The sequence below is a fragment of the Piliocolobus tephrosceles genome, chromosome 1, assembly GCF_002776525.5.
Source record: "Piliocolobus tephrosceles isolate RC106 chromosome 1, ASM277652v3, whole genome shotgun sequence".
In the NCBI taxonomy this organism is placed as follows: Eukaryota; Metazoa; Chordata; class Mammalia; order Primates; family Cercopithecidae; genus Piliocolobus; species Piliocolobus tephrosceles.
The window spans coordinates 197,733,782-197,757,046 of NC_045434.1; the positions used below are offsets into that span (position 1 = coordinate 197,733,782).

At 52.3% G+C, this 23,265-nt stretch overlaps 1 long non-coding RNA gene across 1 annotated transcript; it reads right to left on the reverse strand.

The window, feature by feature from the left end:
- Window positions 1-3,816: 3,816 nt before the first annotated feature.
- LOC111547679 lies at window positions 3,817-19,509 on the reverse strand. Its single transcript, XR_002733193.3, has 3 exons — window positions 19,089-19,509; window positions 8,041-8,095; window positions 3,817-5,149 (listed from the first exon to the last, which is right to left on the reverse strand). It is a non-coding gene; the product is annotated as an uncharacterized LOC111547679 (long non-coding RNA).
- Window positions 19,510-23,265: the final 3,756 nt, after the last annotated feature.

The following is a 23,265-nucleotide window of genomic DNA, read 5'->3' on the forward strand; positions in this document are numbered from 1 at the left end:
GGGGGCTCTGGGGGGCAAAGGCCTTCATCTGTTCAGTCAGTCATTTCCCGAAAACTTATTGAGGTGTAGACTATCAAGATTCCAGCTCGAGCGTCAGAGCCAGGCTATCCAGATTCAAGTCCTGACTCTGCCCTCTGCCCTCTGCGTGAGTGACTTCACTTCTCTTTCTCTGGTTTCCTCATCTGTAGGGGTTACACCAACCTTGCAGAGCTACGGAGAGAATTAAAGGAGCGTGATGCCCGGCACAGAGTAGTTACTCAGTAAGCGTTTTCCATTTGTTGGACACCATGAGCATGGCCTTGTACTGGGAGCTTGGGGGAGACTGGGTCGGGATCTCCATCCTAAGAGCTCACCATCTGGTGGAGAAAAAGATGGGTCAACAGAAAATTGCCTTGGGCCTGGGCATGATAAAGGTTTTATGGGAGAAGAACCAGGGATGTGAGTTCAAAGAGGGGTACTAGCCCAGCCTTGTGGAAGAGAGAACAAGTCCTCTGGAGGAGTGACTTGGAAACTGGGTCCCTAAGGGTGAAGAGGTAATAAAGACAGGGAAAGGATGTTCCAGGCAGAAGGAAAGTCCTGGGCAAAGGTGTGGACGCAGGAAAGAATGAGCTGGCTTGGGAGCCACAGGGAGGGCTGGAAGCATGGTGTGGTTCTGGCCAAGGTCCCCCTAGCAGTGGTTGGAGTTGGCCGGCAGCTCCTCCCCTGAAGATGCCTGGGAGAATGGAAAGTGGACTCTCAGGTATGAGGTGGGCCTGTGTGGAGGCAGGGGGTGGACAAAATGGCCGTGGGCAGGTCTGGCTGAGATGGTCTGACTCAGAGGTCACCGGACAGGGGGCAGGCTGCCCAGACCAGAGAGGTCAGTCACTGTATCCTTTCCGAAGGTCCAGGAAGTTCCAATAACAGGGGACTCTCTGTTTTAGCACTGAAAGCCCCACGTCCCAGGAAACCCCTTCATCCCAGGCAACCCTGGATGGCTGGTCACCCTGAGCACATGTGTCCATGGGGCCTCCCCCTCCCCGCCATCCCTGGGAGAGGAACGGACTGACCGCTAGCCCTTCCGTGCCCACTATGGCGCTTGCCTGGCGCCACGTCTGCGAGGTCCCTTTGACGGCGGCTTCTGAGGCTGCCCTGCACACACCCATCTCCTCAGACCACCCTGCCTGTCCAAAGTGCCCCCCAGGCTGGAAAAGCATTCCTGGGAGCCCCCCACTGCCCACAGGGTCTAGGCAGGCATGAGCCGGCCCCACACAGCGGGACTGTGTGTCCAGGCCTTACCGCACCCACTCTGGCCGGCCGGAGGCCCCCAGCAGCCCCACTGGCCATATAGAGGGCCCATTGACGCCTGGGCCTGGAGGTGGCCGCATCAAAGAGGAGGCTCCCTCAGTTACCTGGGGGGAGGAGGCCGGGCGACGGAGAAGCAGAGCCTGAAAACCTGACCTTCCAGTGGGCTGTGAGAGGCAGGAGGAGAGTGGCGCCCTCTGACTCCAGCCTTGCCACTGAGCCAGTCTGGACTCCTCCATAGGTGGGGAAACTGAGGCCTGGGCTCTGGGTTCAGTGGAGCAGCCCCAACACCAGCTCTTATTCCCCAACACCAGCTCCTATTGCCATCTCCTGGGGATGACACATCTGCACACCCTTCCTCAAATCTGCCACCCAGGATGTGTCCTCACCCCCTGTAGTTTGGGAATCTCACCCAGTCTTCCAGACTGAACCCAAACACTCCCTCTGCTAGGAGTCATTGCTGGGACACCTGCAGCCACTGGGGAGCCCGGTCCTCCTCCGAGCTTCAGTCCCTGGGCCAGCCCTGAGGCTCAGCGAGTAGTTCCCTACCTTGCCTGGTGGAAGAAAAGAGAGGGAAGGAAGGAAGGAAGGGAGGGAGGGAGGGAAGGAGGGAGGGAGGATTGCTTTTAGCCCTCAGTGGATCTGCAGCCCAGGTCTTTGTCATCTGCCTTGAAATAGCACCTCCTGGAGCCCCTGGACACAGTGGGGATGGGAACCTTGGGCCTGGGGCTGGGAGTGGGACTCTGGTCTTGCCTTGAGAAGTCACAAGAACAAGGAATAGTGAATCAGTCCAAGAGCATGTCAGAGCCGGGAGGCAGAGAGTTCCCCTCCTCATTTCATAGGTGAGAACACTGAGGACTAAAGAGGCATGTGGTCTTGTAAAACGTCAAATTCAGCAGCAGAAAAACTGACTTTCCTTGCCTCTCTGGGGTCCAATCATCTGCCTTGCATACAGTTTAGGAGTCAGAACAATCTAGGTTTAAACTGCACAGTAGCTGGGTGACCCGACGTGTTAATTTGCCTCTTAAGGTCTCAGTTTCCTCCTCTGTAAAATGGGCTAGTAACACTGACTTCAAAGGGTGGTTGGGAGGAGTGACTGTGGCCCTGCCCTGAGCCCCGCATGTGGCACCTGGTACACAGTGAGCACTGGTCTGGCACGGGCCGGCCTCCTGATCGGCTCAGGCCTCTCCACACCAGCGAGATCCACTGCCACTCAACAGATGTTTCCACATCTCACCCTCCTGCTCTTTCTCCAGCACCAAGCCCTGGTTTTTTCAGGGCTAGAGAGGGCTGAGCAGGCACAAGACCAGAGGGACTGTCAGACCCCTTGTCAATGGCTCCCGGGATAAAGGAAGGCACTCTTTGGAGAGGAAGCAATGTCAAATGCAGCTATAAGCCTCAGCTGCAGCCAGGCTCTGCCACTTCCTTGCTGTGTGGCCTTGGGAGAGGTGCCTCACCTCTCTGCGTTTCGTTTTCTCACCTGTAAAATGGAGAAAACGAATAGCACCCACCTCAAGGCTTGTTGGGTAGGTTTAATGAGATAGCATATATCATGTGCACAGCACAGGGCCTGGCACAGACAAGCCCTCACGGCATGCCAGAAATTACTAATATTTAATGTTCCTCCTCCTCTGCAAAAACCTTCTGTCTGACTCTAAGCAGGATGTGGAAGGTGAGAAACCCTGGCCTGTCTTCTCAAGGCCCAGCTTCATGGCCGCCCCTTTGGGGAGCCTTCCCAGCCCTTCCCTTTCTCCCCTCCAGGCTCTGGGGGTGCTCTGCCACCGCTGCCCCTCACTCCTCACCCCACAGGGATCCAAAGGGTGCTCTTGGGAGCAGGGGCAGGCTCACAGGTGACATTCAGCCCTTCTCACTAAATGGATAGAGGAAAGAAAGAATGAATGGATGGATGGATGGACGGACGGATGGATGGATGGACGAATGAATGGGCTGACAATTGGTCAGCCTGAGAGGTTTCCAGCTTCTCCCTCACTTCCCCCTTCGCTGTCTGGCTTCTTCTTTGAAACACGTGTTGGCGCGAGCCTGAGCACTCCGGTCCAATCGGTGCAGGCAGCGTGAAGGTTTAGGTTCCTCTTTGGGGTTTTCTTTCGAGTCTGGGAAAAGTGTGTTTGGCAAAAGGTTCAGACTTACATGTGGGCGGAAAGGGCAGACGCGTATAACTTATGATTTGAAGGGTGACCAAAGTCGGCCCCCCTCCAAACATCCTTCATCGTGGGACATGGTGACTGAGATTCCACCAGCACACACAGTCCCTGTGGGGGTGGGGCTTTTGCAAATGTAGGTCCTTCGTGTCACGCACACCTGAGTGTCCACAGTCTGCCTGATTCCTTGGCCTTTGTTGAGAGGAGTTAAACGGCTGGAGCAGAGAAAGCAGAGGACATCTGGGGGATGGAACACTTGGAGAGTGCAAAGGGAAAGGCAAACGGAGTGGAAAGTGGGGGGGGAGGAAAGAAGGGGTCCATTTTGGTCATGCCCCTGTTCCCAAACCCAACTTGCCTGGGTACCAGGGCTGACGACCAGCACCTGTGGCTTGGCCTCCAGTGCTCCCTCCTCAAGCCTGAGCTCTGTCCCACTCCACCTCCATGGGGAAAGCAGGGGCAGGAGGTGAGGCCTGCTGACATGCTTTCCCCAGCATTTCGCACCCCTGTGTCTCGGGAAGAGGTGCTGGATCCAGGAGGGATGGAGAAAGGACCTCAAAGTCAGAAGTGATAAACAGCCCACGGAGAGAGCCTGGTGCCCCCACATCTCCCACAGAGCAGCTATATCCCTTCCCAGGGGGAGAGAAAGCCACCTCTGAGAGCAAGGCCACCTCAGAAAAAAAAACTAGAGGGAAACACTGAAATGTCAATAGGAGTTAACGCTGTATGGTGTGCCACGATGGCAGGTAACCTTTATTTTACATTCTTTTGATGATTGTGCATTTTCCAAACTTTTAATAGTTATAAATTTAAGGGAAAACAATTTTTGTTTTCAAAGAAAGAAAGAGGAACAGGCAGCCCCACCCTCCCAGGAACAGGCAAGCTGGGGCTCCCATCAGCCTGAGCTCCAGCCTGGGAACAGCCTGCTCCCACCCAGGCAAGGCCCTGCTGGCCGCCCTGCTCTCTGTCCTTCTTCCCACATCACTGTGTCTGTCACCTGCCTCCTTGGCTCTGCCTGTCGGGCGATGGAGCAGGGTCTACCCTGGGCTGCATAGAGCCGTGCATATAGTAGGTGTTCAGGAAATGCTTGTGACCTGAGGTGTGGTCCCAATCTGCAGACAGTTTCCCTGGAGAGGTGGGCCTAGGTCCCCGGCAGACTTAGGATGTGAGGTGGGCGAATTGGTTGCTGCTGATTCATTCAATGAACATTTATTGAGCATCTGCTACATGCAAGCACTGTTCTGGGCACTGGGGATGCAGAAGTGAACACAATGGACAAAGATGCTTCTCCCTGGGGGCTGGCATTCCAGTGATGTGTGGAGAGAGACTGCCTCAGGAACCATCCTCCCCACAGTGTTTTCCAGTGTCGCAGCTTCCATTTATAGATGGGGAAACTGACACTCAGAGAGGACGCAGTCCTTGCCTGAACTTCCACAGCCAGGGAGTTGCAGACGCTGTTCTAAGCTCCAGGGCCTTGAGATTCAGCCCAGACCTTAGCCCACCCAGCCCTACTAAGGTAGGCTCTCTCTTCTGGCCACCCACACCCCTCTGGCTTAGGTCCTTCCTACCTGTGTAGAATCTTGGCCTCCTGGGACTTCTATAAATGCTCCGGATTCCCCATTAAATCCTCATCACAGCTCCGCGTGCTGAGTGTCACCACCTCCATTGTGGAAATGAAAACAGACTCAGGCAGATGGTGGGACTTGCTGCAACTAATGTTTAAGAAGAGGAAAGAGGACCTTGAGTCATCCTGTGGTCTGTCTGACATCAAACCAGCCCATCAAACTCTCCCTTCTGCCTGGAAGGTGTCTTCTCTTCCTTGGCCTGAGGGCACTACCTCTGTGGAGCCCTCCCTGATACCTCTAGGTGAAGTGATTCATATCCTCCTGTACGCAACCACAGCATCTTCAGGCCCTTCTCAGATACTTCCTGAAGGCTTCCTAGAAAGGGTGGAATCTGAGATGGGTCTAGAAAAGGCAGATCTGGGAAGGAAGGAACCTTGCTGGTACAAGCAGAGTGAGCAGCATGGGCAAAGGTATGGAAGAAGGACCACACAAAAGGATTACATGGAGATGGAAGGATTATGGGTCCCGTGGAGGGCTTGAGGGAGAGGAGACTGGTGAGGAAGGTGGGCCAGGCCTGGGGTTGGTCATGGCTTCAGGACAAGGGGGTCTGGGACTGAACTGAGCTGGGCCGTGATGTGGGGCAAAGCATCCCATGATGCACAGGGCAGTTCTCTGAAATAGGCCAGTGTAGACAAGGCCTTGAGGGTAGGTACGTGTGTGAACAGAGACCACAGGGGCCTCCCGCACCTGCTCACAAGCCCTATTTTTGTCAGTCTCTAGACACACATCTGAGCAGCCGAAATGCACTTGCTCTCAGGCACGTAGAGGGCTCCGTGGATGGCCACGTCCGTGGTCGGACAAGGACAAGGGCGAAGGCTCAGAGTAGTCGAAGGGAAACCTGTCCTGGGGAGAATCCCAGGACTAGTGACGGCGGCATGATTTTCAGGGCACGGTGCAAAATGAAAATACAGGATCGCTTGTTCAAACATCAGTGAGAATTTCAGGACAGCAACCACAGAACATGAAACCGAGCATGAGGCCCTTCTAAGCAAGGGGCCGTGTGCAACTGCACAGGCCTGAAAATAAACCTCTGTCTGCCTTTCCTTCCTTCCTTGGCCTTGTGTGGGCTTCCATTCTTCATGAGTCCACAGTTTTAAAATAATAATAATAAGTGAAGCCTTGGGTGAGAGCATAACCTGAAGATTTTAGAACCAGTAAGAACATTAGGGAAAACATGAATCCAACCAACGTCCCCACCCTGTCTGCATTTTATGTTGTAGAACACCTGAAGGATCTAAGAAATTTAAAAATAAACTCGGTAATCTCAACACCCAGAAAAAACCGCTATCATTCGGTGTATTTCCTTCCAGTCTATTTTTATCCCATGTCTTGTTTTTGCCTCTGTGGGTCTCTTTCCTCCATGTGTGAGGCCATGCAGATATGTCTGAGAACTTCAACAAGAATAGCAATAGGTTGGGCATGGCGGCTCCCGCCTATAATCCCAACACTGTGGGAGGCTGAGGCAGGAGGATTGCTTGAGCTCAAGAGGTGAAGGCTGCAGTGAACTATGATCGTACCACAGCACTCTAGCCTGGGTGACAGAGCAAGACCTAGTCTCAAAAAAAAAAAAAAAAAAAAAAACCCACAGTAACAACATTAACAGTCATTACAGGTTGAACATCCCTTACCCAAGATGGTTGGGACCAGAAGCATTCGAATTTAGGGTTTCTGATGTTGTTGGATTTGGGAATAGTTGCATTGTACTTCAATCCAAAATCCAAAATTCTCCAATGAGTATTTCTTTTGAGTGCCATGTTGGCCCTAAAAAAGTTTTGGATTTGGGAGCATTTCAGATTTCAGATTTTTGAATTAGGGGTAATCAACCTGTATAGGTGTTAGGAGCTGTCTAGGAAGAATCTAGAACAGCACCGTCCCATAGGATTTTCTGCGATGGTGGTAATGTCCCATGTCTGTGCTGCCCAACACGGTAGCCTCCCGCTGCAGGTGAATACTGACTACTTGAAATGTGGCTACTGTAACTGAGGAACTGAACTTTTTATCTGATTTCATTTTCATTATTTTCATTCAAATAGCATTTAAATATTTTCATTTAAAAGCTAATGGCTACTTTGTAGGGCTCTACAGATCTGTGGTTTTGTTTTTTTTTTTTTTTTTCATTTTTCAACCCAAAATGTTTGAAAAGTTTTATGCATAACAAGCATGTATTGCTTTAGTAATCAAAAGAAAGGTACTAAAAATTTTAAATTTTCAAAGCATTCGATGCTACCGGAAAAAAAAATACTTTAGATTTTTAAAAGCCTATGATGGGGGAAGATTGATCCTGTTAGAATAAGATCTATTTTTACTTTTCCAATCAACGTACAGAAGAACGAATGTGGGGTTTAGAATCAGAAGCTGTGGGTTTGTCTACCGGATCTGCCACTTACTGGCTGTGTGGCCACTTAACCTTTGTGAACCTCAATTTCCTCATCTGTATGATGGGGATATTGATGCTAGTGACCTCTCCAGGCCGCTGTGGGGACTGAACCAGACAAGGAAGGTGACAACAGGAGGAACAGCCTAGCGATGGTGCGCATGACTGGGGATGATTCCAGTAGGTGTGGAACGACTCATCCTTGCGAGGGGGTGTTCCTCACAGCTCTGACTCCCCTCGCCATTTCCTAGAAACCAGGAAATGAGGGTGGCTTCTCCCAACGTGTGTTCAGATGTTATCAGGTGGTGAGCAGAAATGATGGAGCTCTGTGGTCAAACAAGGTTGGGATTGGTTGTTTCAAACAATGTTCGAAGGTGTTTTGCTGCAGGACTTGTCAGAGCCTTTGATATGCTAATGGCTACCTTGTTGGGCCATGGAGATCTAAAAAAGTGTACGCTCAGCTGTTTATTGAGTTATCTCTTGGGGTGAGATGATGCATCTGGAAGGGGCTGGTGTGTGCAAAGTCCACTTTGGGAAAAGCTGCTCCAGAGAGCGCTATTGAATCCACCATGGGCTACAGGCACTGTGGGGGCGGGGAAATTACCTCTTCAAGGACCTAGGAAATTGTATTGAAACTTCAAAGGAAAATTTGCTGGATCCTAAATGCAAAAGAGAAAAGTACAACGTTGAAATGAATAAATTCGTAATTGACTGTCTAGAAAATATAAATTATGACTCAACTCTTAAATAGTTCCATTAGCGGTAAACATTTACATAGCTCTTAACTCTATGCCAGCCACTGTCTAAGTGCTTTACATATCTCTGTTCATTTTGTTTATATATGTATTTGAGACAGGGTCTGACTCTGTCATCCAGGCTGGAGTGCGGTGGCATAATCTTGGCTCACTAAAGTCTCTGCCTCCAGGCTCAAGTGATACACCTTAGCTCATTTAATCCTCACAACCCTGTAAGACAAAAGTTATTATGAGGCCCCTTTTATAGATGAGAAAACTGAAGCCCAGAGAAATGAAGGCATCTGCTCAGATCCCCCACCCAGGCAGCCTGCATCCGGAGCCTGTGTGGCTCGCCAAAGCACAGTAGCCATGAATTAATGGACGTTTCCTCAGGTCAGGGAGCATCCTTGGTCTTCTCTCAGCCCCTTTCTGGTAAGAGCTGGTGGTGCCCCCATGAGCTTGGTTCCCACGTCCTCCACCCACACCTAGAGAGGCTGGAGCGACTCAAGGGGTGAAGGGAAGCCAGGCAGAACCAGTTCCACCACTTTCTTACTGGGTGAGTCATTGCCTCCTCTGGGCTTCAGTTTCCTCATCTGAGAAATGGGCCAGTAATCATTTGTGGAACAAGAGAGGGGAGATCCACAAAACTCAGTGCATGGCCCATGCAGAAGGGACCTGAGGTGTGGTGGTCCTCTCCTTGCTCAGTGCATAGTTAGAGAAACTGAGGCACAGAGAGAGAGGGACAGGGCCAAAGCTGAGCTCAGAGAGCACCCTAGGGAGCCAGGCAGAATCCCATGCAGGGAAAGGGTTTCTTTCTCTCTCTGTCTCGGCAGGCGCCCATGCTGCCCTTTTGTTTTTTTTTTTTTTTTTTTTTTTTTTGACAGAGTCTCGCTCTGTTGCCAGACTGGAGTGCAGTGGCACGATCTTGGCTTATAGCAACCTCTGACCCCCTGGCTCAAGCGATTCTCCTGCCTCAGCCTCCCAAGTAGCTGGGACTACAGGCATGCGCCACCATGCCCAGCAATTTTTGTATTTTTAGTAGAGACGGGGTTTCACCATGTTATCCAGGAGGGTCTCGATCTCCTGATCTCGTGATCCGCCCGCCTCCGCCTCCCAAAGTGGTGGGATTACAAGCGTGAGCCACCGCGCCCGGCCTATGCAGCCCTTCTTACGGCAGCACATCAAGCACTTTGGCGGGCACCTCTGGGTTCCTCTCCCCTAGGCTCCTCAGCTCTCCTGGGGCCCTTCCACCTACTGCAGGTCTGTCTGATCCAGGCTCAGGCCCAGGCCTACTGCCCACGCATGGTGCAGATGTGCCCTGGCACTCCCTTGTCAGGTCCCCTCTTCTGAGCGAGGGGCAGGCACACAGGCATGGCCCTGTTCATGGCCCCCTGTGCTTGTCCAGGTACCCCAGATACTCCAGGCAGAGGGAGGTACTCCACATCTCTCTACTCCAAGAACAGAGATCCACCCCACGCCCAGCCACCTATGAGACTGCTATGTTCCAGGGCCACCTGCCCACCCCCCACCCCCTGCATTTGAATTTAATGCTCAGCAGTTGCCATATTGAAATGCTGGATCGTTTTCGCTCTGAATTAGTGTGTTGTCAGTGAAGTCTGATGGGCTAATGCAGCATGCCTGGGGCCTTGGAGCCCGGGTCCAGTCTGCCTCTTGCTGCCTCCAGGGATGGGTCTTCAGCAGCCCGATACCCTGCACTGCCGCCCTCCACTGAGGCAGGTGTGGGGAGGAGAGGGGCATGGAATCTGCACACCAAGTTTTGGGGTGGCCCCTGAGCATCTGTGAGGGTCTGCACTCTCCGCACAAGTCTCCCCAGGTCCAAGGATGTGTGACATTGAATAGCAAATAAAAAACACCATCGTGGGTTGAGAGTCCACAGAAGAAAGGAAAAACTTTTTTCCTGCATTTTGAAAAGGAGTCCTGTATTTTCTTTTGGCACTGGGTCGTATAAGGTAGGTAACTAGCCCTGCCTGAGGATTGGGGAGACATGCAGGGCCCCCAGAAATACAGTGAAGGCACGGGGTGAGCTCAGATGAGGCCTGCCCTGTTGAGTTTCTGCAAGTGAGAAGAGGGAGCAACAGCTCCTGGGGTCTCCTGGGGTTCCAGGGCCCAGGCAAAAAGAGAAGGCTGCAGCGTGAGGACCCTGGGACGTGGAAGCCCCACCCACAGGTACCCTGAGCTCAGCTATGCGGATCCCTCCTGGGGTGATCCCGTGCTCTGAGCTGAGGCCCACCCTTCTGCCAAGCAGGGTGCCAAGGGCCAAGGCCAAAACCCCACTCCAGAGAGTCCTGGCCCAGAGCGGTAGGCCGGAGGTGGGGGGCGGGCTCCCGATGGCCTCCCTGGCCCTGGCCACGTGGATGATAGGCCGGGTGAGATGGGCTCCTGGCCTTGGCTTTCACACATGCCATGGGGAATGAAAAGCTCACAGAGGCCACTGCGGAGTGCAGGAGGCCGGGTCACAGTTCAGTCAGTGATGAGGGCCGGTGGGGGTCGGTGACGACTCGGACTAGAAATCAAGCTGTGGTCAAGGTTGGGACTCAGCTTGTGGCCGTTTGGGGAGTCAGATTGGGGCCTCTCTCTGTCTCGTTCACATCCGCCAAGTCCTCAGTGCGGGTGCTGGGTCGGGTCTGAGTCACAGGAGGTGCTCAGTAAACGCTCCTGGAGCGGTCAGCTCAGAGAGGGCATGGCTGGAGTGCAGCCCTGGACGCTGGGGACGATTTGCATTTTCCATTTAGCCAGACTTGGATTCAAATCTTGCCTCTGCTGCTTACACCCTGAGGGGGATATTTAACCTCCTTTTTGCTGTTTCTTCATCTGTACAATGGGGAGAATGACAGTACCTCCCTCTCAGGTTTTCAGAGAATTCACTAAGACAAACCTGAAGTACTCAGCTCCACAGCTGCCCATGGGAAATGCTCGAGTATGTGGGAATGAATGTGATTGTATCGAGAAGACCTACAGACCCCCATCCCTTCAAAGACACTTACAGTGTTCACTGTGGTTATAAGACTTCAGGCTTTAACATTTTTTAAATGTGTTTTCTGTATTTTCCAAGATTTTTCATTGTGCTCATATTATTTGTATCACAGGGGCAAGCAGCAGGGGGCAGGGTGGGGGGCTCAAATAATGTGATTAATTGACAATATTGTTTAAATAGACAAAAATAAGAGGAGGTCAGGCAGAGTTGGTTCCCCCCAAGCATTCACTGGGGTCCCAGCTTCCCAGAGGCCCTGACGGCATTTGGGCCCTGTGGCCTCCCCACGTGTAACCTTGTCCTGGATATGCCCCTCCCCCACACGCATGCCCGCCCTGCATTAACCCCAGCAATGCACCCCTGCCATGCACTAACCCTTCTCTCCATGCACCTCTGTCTTGCAGGCACCCCCACATGCACCCCTGTTCTGCACATGGCCCTCCCCCACGTGCACCCCTGTTCTGCACATGGCCCTCCCCAACATGGACCCCCGTACTGCTCATGGCCCTCCCCCGCATGCACCCCTGTACTTCTCATGGCCCTCCCCCACATGCACCCCTGTCCTGCATGTACCCCTCCCCCTGCATGTGCCCACCTTCAGGTCAGACCAGCACCAGCTGAGGGTTTCCGGTAAGACCTGCGGGTGTGCCGGGGCCTCTGTCACAGGCTGTCCCAGCTCAGCAACCAAAGTCTGGCCCTGCCACCATGTCAGGCCTCCCGCCCTGTGTGCCCACCCCCACCCTGTGCGTGTGAACACACAGCACCCTCACACAAGCATACACACACTTCACAGGCCGCACCTGCTGCAACAGACACAGACTTTTCAGGAACTCCTTCTGGGGGGACCAAGGGCCACCTGGTGGCGTGGTCGAAGGGAGGCTGCAGGGGGCGGCTGCTTAACCCCTACCCACGCTGCTCTTCCCATCTCTGGCCAGGAAATCCTTCTTCTTCCTGGGGGTCCCCAGACACCTGTCATGAGCTCCTGTCCACTGGGTAGATGTTTCCGGAGTGCTGAGGCCTCCAGGAATCCAGGACTGACGTGACAGAGTCAGGGCCCCAGCTCAGAAGGAGGTTTCCCAGCTGGGAGAAGCCCCAGTGATGTCTGGAGGGTCCCATTATCTGACAGATGGGGAAACTGAGCCTGGGAGAGGGTGGGGCCTCCCCAGGTCACCCCAGGAAGAAAGGTAGAAGCGGAAGAGGCAGCCTCACCCGGTGGAAGCACACAGCAGAAAGGGGAGAGGAAGCCAGTCGTGGTCAAACTTCTTTGGGCTCTGGGTCCCTCGCTTGTCAGACAGGGGCCACTCAGGCCATGCCAGCGCTGGCTGTGATCTGCGGGGAGCTCCAGAAGTATTCAGGGAGCTCCAGGTGAAGCCCACACAGCTCTGTGGGTTGTGGGGAAAGGAGGATGCAAACAGGGAGCATCCCCAGGGGCCTAGGTTAACCCCCTGCAATCATTTCTGTCCTCTTCTTCCTGTGGGGTTAGTTAAAAAATAGCCACCCATCTGCTGGGGCGGGGTGGGCCAGCCTCCATCTGGGGCTGTCAGGTCCCTCCCAGCTCAGCCTTAGGCAAAGACCTGCCCAGTCCAACCCCTCAAAGACCAGGCTTGGCTGCCTGTGGTGAGCTGGTCCATCTGGCAGGGTTCTCTCTCCCTTTGACTCAGCACTGAGTATCTGCACCCACTGTGCTCAGAGCCGCCACAGGCCTAGGAGGCCGTCTTGGAATCCCTGCTCTCCCATTTCACAGACGGAGAGGGTGAGCTGCAGAGGCCTCCCAGGGCACATATGGAGTCAAAACAGGGACAGGACCTGGCTGCCCAGCTTTTAGGCCAAAGCTTGTCCTTGCTTCTGGGTAGCGCTGGGACTGTGCCCCATTGAGTAGCAGGCAGCGGGTGTACTGGGTCAGCGCCTTTGCACCCCCAGGTGACAAGACCTAGGGCCCACAGCTCTCTGGAGCACCCTCAGTGTTCTCACCTGTAAGATGGGAGACAGCCATCCCTAGCTTCAGGGTTACCGTGGAGACACACAGAGACGCAGAGGGTCTGGCACATGGTGAGCTCCGTGGGTTAATCATTGACAAGTCTGATGTCTACACAGGCCTGAGGTCCAGAGCACCCTCAGACCACAGTGACCTCTGTGGCTGTTTTGGTTGGAACTAAGCATCTGGGCCTTAGACCTTAGACCATAACGTGGAGAAAGAGCTGAGTAAATGGGTGTTTTCAGCATTGGATGGAATCAGTGAGGCTTTGGGTGTAGACAGGGCTTTTCTCTGGAGGAGGTGGAATATTGCCCCCTGGCTTTCTGCCAAGCTGAGAAGTCCAGGTGGCTGGTGGGAGTGGGGCTGGAGAGCAGCTGTGGGGAGGATATGGGGCGGTGTCCGGAGCCTCTCAGTGTCTATACTGGGCTCAGCAACCCCAATCTCAGAATCTGTGCTAAGGAAGGAACCAGGGATGCAGCCAAGACATTCACGCAGGGTGCTTCCTGACAGAAATCCGGAAACCCCCTAAACAGCCCATCACAAGGGAATTATGGTGGTCCATGAGTTGGGGAGATGGCCTTTCCACACCCTGGCCCCTACCAGGCCTGTCCAGCAGCCACTTGTCCCCTGCCATCAGGGAGGCTTTAAGAAAACAGGAGAACACACATACACACATGTTGGCAGATTTCAAAAGCAGGTTTAAAGGACGCCATACTGTATGTTCCCAACACTCTAAAAGAAAGGAAGGAGCGAAGGGAGGCAGGGCGGAGAAGAGAAGCAGCAGCTAAATCTATACATACAGTAAGAAGAGCAGAAGGCAGAACACCCAGTGGGAACCATTGTTCTGGGTGGCAGGATTATGGATGGTTTTAATTTTCTTCTTCATAATTTTATTATTTTCCAATTTTTCTTTAATGAATGTGTATTATTTTTATAATCAGAAAAAAATGTGTTTTGTTTTAAGGAATGGAGGGGTTCGAGATTGTTCTTCCCCTTTTATAGACTCTGAAACTGAGGCCCAGAGTGGAAACAAACAGCATTGGTTCATTCACTCAGCCATTCATTCACTCACTCATTCATTCATTCATTCATTCATTCATTCTCAAATGCTTCTGGGAACCCCACTAAAGCCAGATTCAGTTTGAAGCCCCATGCCAAAGAGCTGAAAAGAGCCCATCTCCGTTCTCAGGGAGGTCACCGTCAGACAATGTAAAGGACACAACAGCAAGTCCTTACAATGCATTCAGACAAGGGGTCATGGTGGGGAGGGGAAAGAGAGGGGGCCAAGTCCTCCTGGGAGTTTTAGAGATGGCCTCACAAAGAGGGAAAAATAGGACAGGGCTTTGATGTATGAGGAGCAGTTCGGCAGTTAGAGAATGGGGAAGCACATACCCTGAAAAGGAACTGGGGGCTGTTAGACAGAGAGGATCCACGGTGTTCAGGGGAATGCGTGGGGAGATAACATTAGAACATTCAATGAGCCAAGTTTGCCAAAGGCCTGGAATGGCCTGGCTCTGCTGCTCAATGGTTATGTGACTTTGAACAAGTTACTAAGCCTCCTGGGCCTCGGTTTCCTCATCTGGAAAATGGGCTAACCACCTCATTGGGTTATTGCAAGAACCGAGTGAGTTAATAAATGTAAAGCACTCAGCCCGGGTCTGGCATATTGAAGCAGCTATGAAACTGCTTTTACTATTTGCTATGATTTACACTTTACCCTGTAGACATTCTGGGAGCCAAAGAGGGTTTTTAAGCTAGAAGTTAGTGTGAATTCATTTGCTTATCTATTTCACTTATTCAATAGACATTTATTGAGATCCTCATATGTACCTAGGAATGGTTTTATGTGCTGGGGATGAATTTGCCAGATAAAATACAAGACTCCTAAATTATTTTAATTTCAGATAAACAATAAATAATTGCAACATTTGGGGCAACTTTATACTAAAAAGGTGTTCATTATTTATCTGAAATTCAATTTAACTGGGTGTTTTATATTTCCATTTGTTAAATCTGACAACTCTATCTGCAAATGTAACACCAAGCAAGCAAAAAATCCCTGCCCTCCTGCAGCTGACCTTCTGTGAGAGAAAAGAGACAATTCACAAGTCAAGCTATTGTGTATCAGGTGCTAATAAATGTGCTAAGGAACTGTCAATCAAGGAAGGGAGAGACATTCGTTTCCTACGCCTGCCGTCATAAATTAACCCACTTTTAGTGTCTAAAAAAACAGTTTTTTCCGGGGATCAGAAATTCTCTCTGAGTCTCCCTTGCCCAAGATCAAGGTCAGGGCAGGCTGTGTTCCTTGCTAGAGGCTCTGGTGGAAAATTCGTTTCCTTGTCTTGTCTAGCTCCTAAAGGCTGCCTGCTTTCCATGGCTCATAGCCCCTCCCTCCGCCTTCAAAGCTCACAGCTTTGGGCCACGTTTTTCCCATGCCACCATCTCTTGGGTTCCCTAATCAGTTTCCACGCCCCATCTCCCTCTGACTGTCCTTTTCTGCCTCCCTATTCCATGTGTGAGGACCCTTGAGATCACATGGGGCCCACCTGGGAAATCCAGGATAATCTCCCATCTTAAAGTCTTTATCCTTCACCATATCTGCAAAGTCCCTTTTGCCATATAAGGTAACATAGCCGCAGGTTTGGGGATTGGAATGTGGACATCTCTGGGGCCATTATTCTGTCTACCACAGGAGACCAGAGAAGGCCTCTTGGAGGAGGCAGCAGGGACCTGAATGAAGTGGGGAGCTGAGCCAGGCAGACAGAATGGGAAGGGCTTTCCAGGTAAAGGGCGGCATAGGCAAAGGCCCTGCAGTGGAGTATCATGGGCATATTTGAGGGCAGGGTGGCTGGAGCAGTGTGGCGGAGGGGCAGAGTGGAAGGAGATGAGGTCAGAGAGGTGGAGGGTGGCAGGTCATGTAGAATCCCATCAAGGCTGGCTGGAAGGGGAGAATCAACTCCCTCCTCCTACTCAACTGCCCCCAAGCTCTGCCCCGCAAGTACCACCCTGTCCTGCTAAGCTGACATGCATTCCAAGAGTACTCACGTTTTAATAAGAAACTATGTAAGGCCCCAAGGGCTAAGTCGCTAATGTTTAGGGCCAGCGATGGACAGTCAAGAAGACATTTTATGGCAGGGAGAGGCACCGTCTCACCTCCCACAACACCAGGGAATGGGTGATCTTCCCTAACATCAAAGGCCAACCTCTTCTTAGGAGAGTTTGCAAGATGAGAAGGAAGAGGCTTTCCCTGCAACATGAGGGATTCAGGTTAGATGTTTAAAAGAACTTCCTGTGTGCTAGCAGAAAACTGTCAGGGTTGGCAGCATCTGGGAGCCTAGCTCCTGGCTGAGGACCCTGCCCTCAGGGGCCTGACATTCAGGGACCAGCAGAGGTTCCACGATGACCTGAGGGGAGAACGAGTCCTGATGTTGGACTCCCCTGGGCCCCAGCGCATCACATCCCCTCTCCAGACCTGTTTTTCCCACACAAGGGGACTAGCCTCAAAGATCTTCGAGGGCCCTCCCAGCACTGGCCAGCTGTTCCAGGGCTCTTATTTCCTAAGACAAAAACCTGGTAGCTGTGTGTTTGACGGGCTACTTAACCTTGCTGAGCCTCAGTTTCCCCATCTGTAAGTGGGGATGATCATAGAATCCCCCTCTTAGGATGGAGCGAGGATGAAAAGAGTTAAGCTGTGTGAGTTCTCAGAACCGTGCCTGGCACAGTGAGCCCTCCATCAGTGGGCGCTACTGCGATGAAGATTCTAACATCCTCAGGGTCTCAGAGCCTCAAGTCCATGACCCTGTCTCCAGGAGCCTCACATTTGCTGGCTGTGGGATTCTGAGTCTCCAGACACCCCCCTCCACCCCACTGCCAGCATGCTCCCAAAGCCCTGGTCTCCCCCACGTGCTGGGTGGCATGCCTGCCCCACAACCACATGAAAAGCCATTCCCCCAGGGTGTCCCCACACCTGGGAAAACCGGCAGTCTGCCCGGCGCTGGCCCCGCCTGGTGGCTGGAACACCGGGCAAGATCAATGACGCCCGGCTCGGCTCCCAGTGCTGCCACCTTGTTCCAATCAGGGCTGGGCGCCTTCCGCTCCGGACCCCCGCCCAGTCCTGAGCCGCTGCCCCCTCCTAGACCCTACCCAGCTGCCCACGTTTCCAGCCCTGTGACCTCTCAGGAGTGGTGCCCACAGACTGGCTCCACAGTGGCTGCAGGCTGCCTGGACTTGGGTGGTTAAAGAACGTGCCGGGCAATGGGCAGGCTCCAAGAAGCACCAAGCTGGGAGGCGGGAGCCTGGGTCAGGTCCCAGCATTAGGATACCACTTGATGCTGCCCCTCCCCACTCTAGCCTCAGTTTCCTCAACTGCATGTCAGGCTACTTAGACTCACCCCATCTGGCTCTCAGGACTGCTGTGGGAGAAGCAATAGAAAGAAAGGGCAGTAAGAGTTTTAGGAACTGGGGATACTGGAAGTGCAGAGGAGTGGGAAGAAGGCAGGTGGGTAAAGCCAGTTCCACTGTACAGTGGGCCCTCTGACCAGCCCCCTTCTCCCTTCCTGGGTCCGTCTCAACCCCCTGGTCTCAGTTTGGATGTCACCTGCTCCGACAGACCTTCCCTGACCACCCTGTCTAAAGTACTGGCACTGAGCCCCCTCCCCCCATCCATCCAGTCACTCTCTATGACTTTACCCCCATCTGTTTCCTTGAGTGTCCCAAGACACTATCAAATATTGGCATGCTTACTTATTTGCCTCCTTGTCTGTCTTCTGTCTGACCTGCTGAAATCAAAGCCCCAAGAAGCTCCACGGCTTTCTTGTCCATTGCTTGTATCCCCAGCACCTAAAATAGCCCCTGGAACATAGTAGGTGCCTGATAAGTGTGTGTTGACTGCTTGAATCTAGTGCCAACTCTTTTTCCTCTGTCTGTTTCTTACTTCTTTTTCCTTCCCATCTCATCTCTTCCTTCATCTAAGCTCAGAGCTGCTAAGGGCAGGACTGGGAACCTTTTCCCCTGGGGACACGGAGGGGCAGGGGCAAGCCCAGGCCTCTGCGAGCTAAAAGGGCCTTCAGATCATCCCGCCACCCTGGATTTCACTAAAGCTCAGAGGTGAGGCAGCGAGAGGGACCCCGACCCCAGGTCTGAGGACATTCAGTGGGCTTCTGGAAGCCCACTCATGTGATGAATGTCACATTCCTGCCAGTAGAAACTTACGCCAACAGCAAATGACAGAGTGCCCGTGTCTGAGCCTGTCACCTGGACCTGCCAGGCAGGGAGTCCAAAGCTTGCTCTAGCTCTGTTTGGCTGTACCCACAGCCTCAGCACCTCCCCAGCAGCCACGACCCTGTAAGGAGGCAGGGACTCAGCTCATCACAGGGGGCTGGCATCACTCTGGGAGCAGATCTCCTAGGCAGCATCCTCCAACCCCAGCCAACCACCCTGCTGGCCTTTGGTCCCTTGGCATCAGCTGTGGACCCTGGAGCCACCATTCTGTGTTTTGTTTCCATGAAGTCTGAGCTCCCCACATAGCCAGGCCAGGAAACGCAATCTGGGATCAGGCTGCTGAGGGTCAAGGCTCAGCTCTGATACTCACCTGGAGTATGAACTCGAACACGTTCCTGACCTTGCTATGCCTCAGTTTTCCTACTGTTACAATGGGGGTGATGATAAATGTACCCAATACAAAAGTGGCTCTGGGGATTCAACAGCGTGTGTCAGTGTACATAACATTGGTTACTATAATCGAGGGGCCTGGTTCCTGGGGTGAGGTTGCTGCACAACTTTGGCATTGACAGAGCTGGTTCGAATCCCAGCTCTGCCCCTTCCTATGTAGGTGCAAGGGACTTCCTTGCCTGTAAAGTGGGCCCACTGACACATACCTGGAGGGCTACTGGCGGCCATGAGGAGTGCTCGGGGAGCGTGCTCAGCATGGGCTGTTACCTAGAAGTGCTTACCTAGGGGGCGCTGCCGTGATGAGGACGTGAGGACAGCTGCACGGGCCTGTAGAGATTCTGCTGAGAGTGTGATGGTACACAGGACCCTCTGGATGAAACAGTGATTTGGCTGAGAATAAACACACCCCCAGCTTTATTGCTTCATGAATAATTGTACAACATGATGCACATTTGAGCATATTGTCCCATTTTTTTCAGGGGTTTGGGCAGGGGGACTTTTCCTATTTTTTATCTTTTGCTGTCCTTTAAAAATATTTTTAAATATGTAAAATACACTTACAGAAGAATGTATAAAATATAAGCATTGTTTAAAGAAGAGTAACACAGCAGATATCTGTCTACCCACCACCTGGCTTTTAAAAACAAAGCACTAATGGGACCTTAGGGCTCCCACCAGTGTCCCCTCCCTGACCGCATCCCTCTCCCTACTCATCGTGGATGGCAAGGGGTGGGGACCACTCTCCTGAATATTTTTTTTTTTTGGTAGATACAGAGTCTCACTTTGTTGCCCAGGCTGCTCTCGAACTCCAGGCCTCAAGTGATCCTCCCACCTCACCCTTCCAAGTAGCTGGGATTACAGACACAAGTTACCATGCCTAGCTGTGATTTTTGTATCAACCATTCTCTTGCTTGTCTGTCTGCTTTTTGCCTTCTATGTCATTTTCTATTTATAAGAGCAGAAATTCTGGGACGACCTGAAAGGCCAGCCAGATGTGTAGGGGATGTGACTTGCTGGAGCTCTTGGAAATAATTTGTTCTCCCCATTTCACAGATGAGGAAACTGAGGTTTGGAGAGGGCCAAGGTCACGCAGATGGCAAGGTGGGAACCCAGAGCTGGTATGCTCTGAATCACGGATGACTGGCTTAGAAATGGAGCTCTGCAGTCGCGTTCTCATTTGTTCAATACGTGTTTGCTATGAGCTGAGCACTTGAGACACTAGTATCTGGTCTGGACCCTGTTCCATCCAACACTTGAACTCCCTGCATAATATCCTGGTCTCACCTTGAATACCTCCCAAAATGGAGAGCTCTCTACCTCTGAGGGGATGTGTTTCTATTCCGAGCCAGCTCTCAATACTTCTATTCCTGGTATGGAGCCCCCAGCATCCATGTGGTCCCTGCCACCTGGGAGCTCTTCATAGATCTGCCAGAGAAGCTCTTACCCCTGAAGCCTGCTGTCCTCCAGGACAAAGTCTCCAGTTGCTTTAATAGTTCATCATGTGACATGGTTTCAGTGCTCTTCCCTATGCTGAGGTCCCTGAGGGTGTCACATGGCCCTAACAGAGGGGGCTCAGAATGAAGCTCAGAGAGGCCATGTGTTGGCCTAGGGCATCTCAACCTAAACCCAAACTGAGGTCTCTGGGCCCCTAGGCTAGTGCCCTGCCCTTCCACCCATGCCCCCATGAGGCACCCTAGCTGCAACCCTCCCACTACTCCCCTCCCACTGCCTTTCTCTGGGCCGGGAGGACAAGCTCTCCTCGTCCCCATCGAACAATGAGGCAGCGGGTTAAACTCAGATGCTGAGGAATGGTTCGGAAGCCCCAGGGGGGCAAACCACCCAGAAAGTCTATACCTCTGAATTGAGGAGAAGCAGAAACTTCCACAGCCAGGGTTCAACTCCTCCAAGAGCTGGTCTGCAGAACAAATCCAAAGCTCTAAGCCCTGACTCCACGCCTGCCTCTGTGTGTAAAGATTTGTCCACACAGTGGTCTGTTGTTTACACAACTGTGAGGTGGGTTTCTGCTCGTGTGTCCACACCACTCTATATGGGGCCTATCTGTGCATCTACACCAATAGGTCCATGCATGTTGATGCAGACAGATGCATCTCCTAGGAGTATCTTTGCACACACATGCACGTAACTATTTTCACCGTGGCTGCACTGTAACGATGCTGTCCTCCGTGAGGGCTTGTCCATGCGGGTGTGAGTTGCCAGTGAGTGTGTGAGAGACCGCCCGTGAGCATGGGTGCTGTGTGTGAGCACACCCATGTAAGGTATAGATGTGTGTGTGTGCAGAGTCCGGTGGAGACTTTCCCATCGCAGCCTCCTACTTCACATGCCTCTCCAGTCCTGGAATCTGGCCTTTCCTCCTCATTTTCCAGCCAAATTATAACCCCTGGAAAAGGGGTTTTATTATGGAAACGCTAACACAGCCTAAATGCAATTGGGGAGAAAAGGGTTGCTGCCATCCCCTGGCCCACTTTGTCTAAAGAGAGTGTCTTATCTTAGTTCATTCTGTGTCGCTACAACAAAATACCTGAGACTGGGTAATTTATAAATAGAGAAATAGAAATTTATTACTCACAGTTCTGGAGACTGGGAAGTCCAAGATCATGGCTCTGGCAGGTTCTGCATCTGGTGAGGTCCTGGCAGTGTCTTCTGGCAGTGTCTTCTGGCCGTGTCCTGTTTACACAACTGTGAGGTGGATTTCTGCTCGTGTTTCCAAGGCAGTGTCTTCTGGCCGTGTCCTCCAGAGGACACAGAACAATGTGTCCTGAAGTCAGAAGGGCAAAGAGGGCCTAATCCATTCATGAAGGCAGAGCCTTCACCACTTAATCACTTCCCAAAAGGCCCCTCACTGCCTCTTAATACCACCAGGATGGCGATGAAGTGTTAATGTATAACTTTTGGGAGACATTCAAACCATAGAAGAGGAACTTTATTGCGTGCCAGGGACCCTTAGCTGTGATTTCCAGGCCTGGACACTCAGGGTGCCTGACAGGCCAAAGTGGGCTAGAGGGGGCAGGACAAGGGCAAGCTGAGCTGATGCTGAGGCCAGATCCTCCGAAGGTTTGTGCAGAGGCAGCCAGGCTGGCTGATAGGAGCCTCAGAGTCAAGTCCAGTTGTCAATAAGCACCTTCTGTGATGTTGGGCAAGTCTCTGATCCTTCCTGGGCCTCAGTTTCCCCAGCTATGAGCTGGGGAAATGAGCAGACCTGTTGTAGATTAATATGGAATTCTAGAATGTTGAAGACAGAGAGGCCTTCTGGGGCTCAGGCATTGTCCAATGCATTTATCTCCCTGAAGATGAGTCTCAGGGCCAGAGAGGGAAGGGACTTGCTCAAGGTTACCCAGCAGGGAACAATGAAATGGCTCCCCTGGATCTAGCAGCTGGCTCTATGAGCCTCAGGCCCAGGCCCAGTTACAGGACATGGCAATCTTTGGGCTCTGTTCAGTCCCAACTTTCATCAAGAATTTGGACTCTTTTGAGTTTGTCAAGGTGCCAGATCCAACTGCTTCCCAACCAGTGAGGGTGGCAGAGGAAAACTATAGCATGAAAGAGTGGAAGAAGACACAAGGAAGGACTTCCAGATGTTTAGAATGGAGAGCTGTTGGGGAGGGGGAAGGGGTAGGGCTCCAGCCACATTCCAGACCAGACTCAAGGCAGTGACCTCCATGGAAAGAGCTAATAAATTTGCAAGTGGCACAAACAAGTATAAAACTGGGACTCCATCCCCAGCCCTATGGATCCAGGCCCAGGTCCACTGTTGCCCTGGCCCTCAGTTTGACTCTGACTTGAGAACCTTCACTTCTCCGGCCTCAGTTATGCCTTCTGTTATCTGGGAATAGAGCAGCCTAACTGTGTGTATCCCCATCCCCTGGGCATGATGAAGATGAAATCATGCAGAATGTAGAGCTGCTAAGAGGACTCACTTTGGAGTCAGGGAGACCTGAGTTCAAATCTAGGCTTCCTTGCCATGTGGAAGCCTCTCTGAGCCTCAATTTTCCACATCTGTCCAATTCACAGAGTCGTTTTGAAGTTCATCTCAGGTGATATAAGCAAAGTGGCCAGCAGGCGCTCAAGAAACCCTACTCCCCGGAATTGGGTACATGGCAGGGGCCAGGAGAGACGTGACAACTGATGATGGGCGGGGGCACTTGTGGTCAGGATTGGCTATATAATTTGGGGGGCTGGTACAAAAATGAAAACGTAGGGCCTTTGTTGAGCAAGTATTCAGAAGTTGAAGGCAGCAGTGGCAGGGCATTAAAACAAGCTCAGGACCCTTCTGAGACCAGAGCCCTGTGCGACTGCATGGGTCACAGGCCAGGAAGCTGGCCCTGCCTCTGGGATATCTGCGGTGGCTCAAATCCAGTTCAGGTGGAGGAGCTGAGGCTTCTCCCACCACACTGGGGGTCACTCCCTCTCCCCAGGACTGCAGCTGGGACCGTGACCGCT